Here is a 6246-nt window from a genome sequence, read left to right on the forward strand (position 1 = left end):
ACTGTTAAACGTGTTACCACTTGCTTTACTTATTTCAGGACCACCAGGAATACAGAGATGCAGGCCTCCTGCAGATGGTAAGACTAATACAGTTATGCCAGTACTGTAGATCAATTTCAAGGTATCTCATAATGTGTCCTCTTAGGCTTGCAGTGTATTTTTATTTAGCATATGTTGTAGCATAGTAGTGGAGGTGTTAATGTATTCCTGAATTTCTCCCTTTTTATCACAGGTGAGCATGGCAGTGGGAGTGTGGGCACTCTGACACCTGATGTCAGTGTTTCAACTGATACTAATGATGATGATGGTGGCCAAACTGAGGACAGCTAGGGGGTGCAGAGGCTGAATCTGGCACAGAAGTTATCATCCAGCAATTCCCTTCATTTCCCCCGGACACAGCCAGTAGGCCTATGCCTACCCAGGCCAGAGATATTGGACAGGCTGAAGATGACAACATTGATTAAGGGAGTGTGGTTACTGTGGCTTCAGTGCCTGTTGAATCTGTCCATAGCCAAAGTGCTGGTAAAGTGTCATGCAGGAGGGATGATAGGGGTGCTCAGAGGAGACCTGCTGTCCCTCCTCCACCTGATGCAAGTGTCTCTTCCTGTGTCACTCAGTGGATGTTTAGGGCCATCATGGATGAACAGGCACATTCTGAAAGACACTCCAGACAAATCCTCGGTGTTCTAGATGTGGCACAGTCTGACATCTTTGACTGCCTCCAACACGTAGCCAATTCAGTGAATCAGTTGAATGACACTTTGGAACATGGGGTGTCTGTGATGCAACAAGGGGTTTATATAATGGACCATGCAATGACTGTGATGACAAGTCTGCTGGAGTGGGATGTCATCACTGAGACATGGTTTAAAGCTGTGGAGACCACACCAACAGTGCTAGGTTATAATGCCGTCCACACATTTAGGCCAGCTACTTCATAGGCAGGGTCTAAAGTTGGAGGTGTCTCTAGTTACATCAAAGATAAATATACATCAAGGCTGATGAAATAGAACAGGGCACTTGAGCTGCTCCATGTTCAAATCACCATAAGCAAAATCCAATACCACTTCCTTGCAAGCTATAGGTCCCCTTCTATGACCCAGGAAATGCATACCATGTATTTAAACTTATTAGAAACACTAACCATCCAACCCAATACCCTATTCATGGGTGACATTAATTACTCCACTATTAACCAGGAATCCTAAATGACACCAAATGTCCATGCACAGAGATTCCTGGATTTTGTAAACACAAACTCTCTGGACCAGATAGTCAATACACCAATCAGGGGTGCAACTATACTGGATCTGATCCTCACTAATATGGGAGAGTGCTGCACACCCCTTACTGTAATGCCTTCCCTGGTAAGGTCAGGCCACAAAATGGTCTCCTTTGAAGTAAAAATAAAACCTGGACTCCCAAATAAACCAGGAATATTCAGGATCTATTCTAAGGCTAATCTCCTGCTAATAAATAAGAACCTGGTAAAACTCCAAGCCTCCATAAACCCTGAGAACACTGCTGCCTACGCAGAACTGTTCACAGAAACCCTGTACAAGCATGTTAATAGCTGCATAGAGGCAGCTATGCCCACCAGGAAGAAGTACAGAACTAACAAAAAACAAACCATCCTGGTGGAATCACAAAATCAATAGGCTGTATAACAAGTGGAAGAAAATCATGGCAAAAATTAGGAAGTGCAGCACCCAGCAAGATAAAAGCACTCTCATCAAACTAAACAAACAAATCAGAGCACAAATAAACTCTACCAAAGCCAAATTTGAGGTAAGTTTGGCCTCCCAGGCCAAGGACAACCACAAAGCATTCTTTAGCTATGTCCACAACCTCAAAGGCAATACACAATTGCATGCAGAGCTCATTGTAAATGGAGCCGAGCCACCTATACTGAGCCAGAAGACATAGCAAACCTCCTGGCTGATAAAATCAGCTCCAACTTTACCCCTCCCCCCTCAACCATCCCTCAGGTAATATCATCACATATAACTCACCCTACTATCATTAGTTAACAGGTCCTTAATGCTCTCTCTAAGACCAAGAAAACTGCATCAATGGGTCCAAACAATATCCCAGGATGCCTTCTAAATAACATGAAACATGATCTGTCAGGGCCTCTGGAATTACTATTTAACTGTAGCCTCCAAACTGGTTTCGTGTCTCATGAATGGAGAAAGGCAACAGTCATTCCACTGCACATAGGTGGGCCATCTACAGATCCTGGAAACTATAGACTCATAATTCTCACTAGTCTTATATGTAAAGCCATGGAAAGAATTATCATGTAGATGATCAACAGAGATATAGTAAACCTCCAGACACTGGACCCAACTCAGTCTGGTTTCATCAAGGGCAGATCATGCCTACTCAACCTGGTGGACTTCTTTGAGAAGGTCACCAAAGCAATGGATGAGGGCAAAATTGTTCACACTGCCTACCTTGACCTGGCCAAGGCATTTGACACAATACCCCACTCGGGAATTGTTGACAAACTCAAGAGGTTAGGTGTAAACCCATATGTCACTCAGTGTATAGCCAACTCACTCACCGACAGGACCTAGGAAGTTAGAATTGGGGAGTCCACCTCTACAAAGAGGCCAGCCACAAGTGAAGTCCTTCAGGAATCAGTCCTTGGACCACTCCTTTTTGTCATTTACTTCTCAGAAGTCAAGGCCAATGTCATCGGTCTCTGGCTGATTAAATTTGCAGATGATTGCAAATTAGGAGCTGTCATTGACTCTCACACTGACAGAAATGTTCTCCAGGAGGGCTGATACAGACAAACAACTGATGTCAGAGCCATGGACTAAAACTAAATGCCAATAAATGCATAATAGTATCCTTTAGGAAGTCATTCATCCCTGGTAACTATCATATTGACAACCAATCCCTTAGAGTTGACCCAGTAGTCAGGGACATAGGGACGCACACAGTTAGTAATCTAGCCTTTGACCATCATGTATCTATAGTGGTGAGGAACACATTCTATATTGAGCAACTTATAAACAAAGGTATGGCATCTAAGTCCAAGGAAGTCATTGTTCTACTGTATTTGGCATTCACCAGACCTATCATTAAGTACAATGCCCCCTTTGGTATATACTTAACCAGGCATATCCAACACCTGGAACATCCACAGAGGTTTCTCACTAAAAGAATACAGGGTGTAAGTAAAATGTCCTATGCAGACTGCCTCAAGGCCCAATCCCTGTATTCTGTCTCCTACAGGCTTTTGAGGGGAGATCTATGCCTGGAATACATGGCATTGTCAGACTCCACTTTGATGGACCTTCTGCATATCCACAAGACAAACAACACTAGAATTACCCATTCAAAATATATAAACCTTGCCTGTGATATAAATAGGACCTGCTGGAGAGATAGGTATGTATCCCAGAGACTACCCCATCTATGGAACAGGCTCCCCATCCATGTGAAGCAGAGTTCCTCCCTAACCCAATTCAAGTGCAACTTGGACAATTGGATGGGAAACCAGAAATTCATCCCTGGTTTGGCACCTATGTCTCTAATGGACACAGATAACCTGTAAATAGTTCATCTCCCAGCCCCCTGCTTACACTTATCAAGGGTATCAGAACTTGCCAGAGATTTAAGAATGCATAGCTAGGCTTTAAAAGGTTCTTGTGGTCATTAGTGAAGTAAACACCTATTAACCTTTGAACCTGTAAAAGTGGGCATAGGTCAACCACACCATCTGCTGCTAGCCAATTTGGCCATGCCCAATCATGCTCCCATAGTGGCAGTACTTCTCCTGCACCATCAGGGAGTGTGCTGTCCACACCCAGAAGTGGTAGGCCATGGGTTCATGGTCCTGGACATTCCTGTGAAGGAAGCATATCCAGCAAACAACAGTCACAGTCAAGTAGTAGCACACCATCTGACCTTGGGCATGGAGGTGGCAGTGCATCTCCTGGCACAGCCAGATCTCATGATCAGGGTGACAATTATGAACTGACAACTCTGCCATGCACAGATCACACCTATCCAACATACCAAGAGGTACAGCTAGCACTGAACTTGGCTGTGTTCATGCACACTGTCACACACTAATTTCACATTGAAGAACTATACAGACACATACACAGCAGTTACATAGTTCAGCCTGCCTGCTTCCCTATTAATACCCACATACACTCAGCAACCTTTGATGTCAGTCTAGGCCTCCCCTCCAATACCCTGTGCAAGTGATGATAACTGTGCCCCTGATTTCTCTCTTTTGGATTCAGGGAAACTAAAGTTTTGTGTCTGATGCACAGGGTACATTATTGCTTAGTATATCTACATTTGTGTTGTTTAAATGATAATTGTATCTGTGAATTATATCTGCCTTGCCACATTGTACATTGGATAGCTTCATCATTTCACTACTTTATAGTGTATTCTCTTGTAAGGCCTGTGAAGTCAACAACTGCAATGTGTCTCATTACTTTCTAACTGTTCTCTTTAATTATTATCCAGTACAAACATATGGTGCACATCATAAGTCAGGCTATCACATTCAGATCTCTGGATTGCAAGACAGCACTGTAGTATAATCTCATCAGAACAGTACAGTATCATGCTCTCTGTTGCATTTAGCTCACCAGAAACATGCATTTGCAGGACACCCCACAGAGTTTTCTCATCAAGCTAACACAGAGTCTACAAACCATGCCAAGATGTATGTGTACAGATTAAAACATGTCTCTATAATCTGTCTTGTATCACATGGTGTGATGTCTGCCTGACTTCCAGGCTATTGACTGATTATGCCCTGGTGAGATATATGTATATACTGTTCTCTGATATAGCCAATGACATCAGCATTGTCTGCTGAGCATATAGGAATAACAGTGCCGTCTGTAATATCAAGTTATAGCTTACACACACACGTGTGCATGCACACACACACACACACACACACACACACACACACACACACACACACACACACACACACACACACACACACACACAGTTGATTGCTGTGAGAATAGAACCCCTACCTATCTAAGTACACAGACTACAGATCATAGAACGTAACGCATGTTCTATGGCACAAGTCTGACTTGCACAGTGTTTGATAACCCTTTATAGTTGATGACATCAGCAGTGTCGGTTGAGGACAAGATGTGTGTCTCACCTGCTGGTGTAAAATGCTCTCTGTAATATCAAGTTACAGCTCACTCACTCACTCACACACACAGAGGCACATGCGCAGTTAACTGCAGGGAGAATAAAACTCCTACCTATCTAAGTACACAGACTACATAACACAGTACTTAATACACATGCCACAGCACAAGTCTGACTTATACAGGTGTGCAGTTGGACTTATAGTAGATGACATCAGCAGGCTCTGTGAGAGAAAACAGCTTGGGAGGCTGGTATAAAATGACTGTGTAGGCATGAGCAGCTATCAAACAAATGGCCAGCTATTCCATTGCAGAGGTAACTGTAGAATATCACTTATACTCTGCTGCCTAGAGTCACACACACCCAGTTGACTGCAGTAAGATTCTAATCCCTACCTATGTAAGTGCACAGACTATAGAACACAGTACTTAACACATGCACCATGGAACACGTCTGACTTATAAAGCAGTGCAGATGGACTTATAATAGATGACATCACCAGACCCTGTGAAAGACAACAGCTTAGGAGGGCAGTATGGAATGAATGTGTAGGGATAAGCAGCTATCAAAGAATAGCCAGCCATGCCATTGGGGAAGTAAGTGCAGGATAATACTTCTATTCTGCTAATTATACACACACACACACACACACACACACACACACACACACACACACGCACGCACGCACACACACACACACACACACACACACACACACACACACACACAAAGTGAGAACAGCTACAGAGAACTGAAAAAAGTGACTGCTTTCCTGATTAAGTATCCTGCTGTTTTTTATATTTGTTTTACCTTCTACTGCTTACCTACAGCAAGCTTTAACTGTTTTCATAGTTATTTACTGCATTTTTTATTATCTGCACTTAAAAGTACATTTTAGTAGAAATTAGTCTAATTCAAGTCGAAAAGTGTTTGTTTGCTGTTTAATTTAATTGTTTGGCTGCCCACTAAAGTGTGCTAGCCTGTACTACTGACTTATTGCCTTTTCTGCATTTCTGTGTGTTTCTATTTAAAAACAAAAAAACAAAAAAATATTCCTTGTTTTCCTGCCTCTCCCAGAAGAGACAAAAACAT

This window comes from Protopterus annectens, chromosome 8.part0 (assembly GCF_019279795.1).
Source record: "Protopterus annectens isolate FY-2018-M chromosome 8.part0, PAN1.0, whole genome shotgun sequence".
In the NCBI taxonomy this organism is placed as follows: domain Eukaryota; kingdom Metazoa; phylum Chordata; order Ceratodontiformes; family Protopteridae; genus Protopterus; species Protopterus annectens.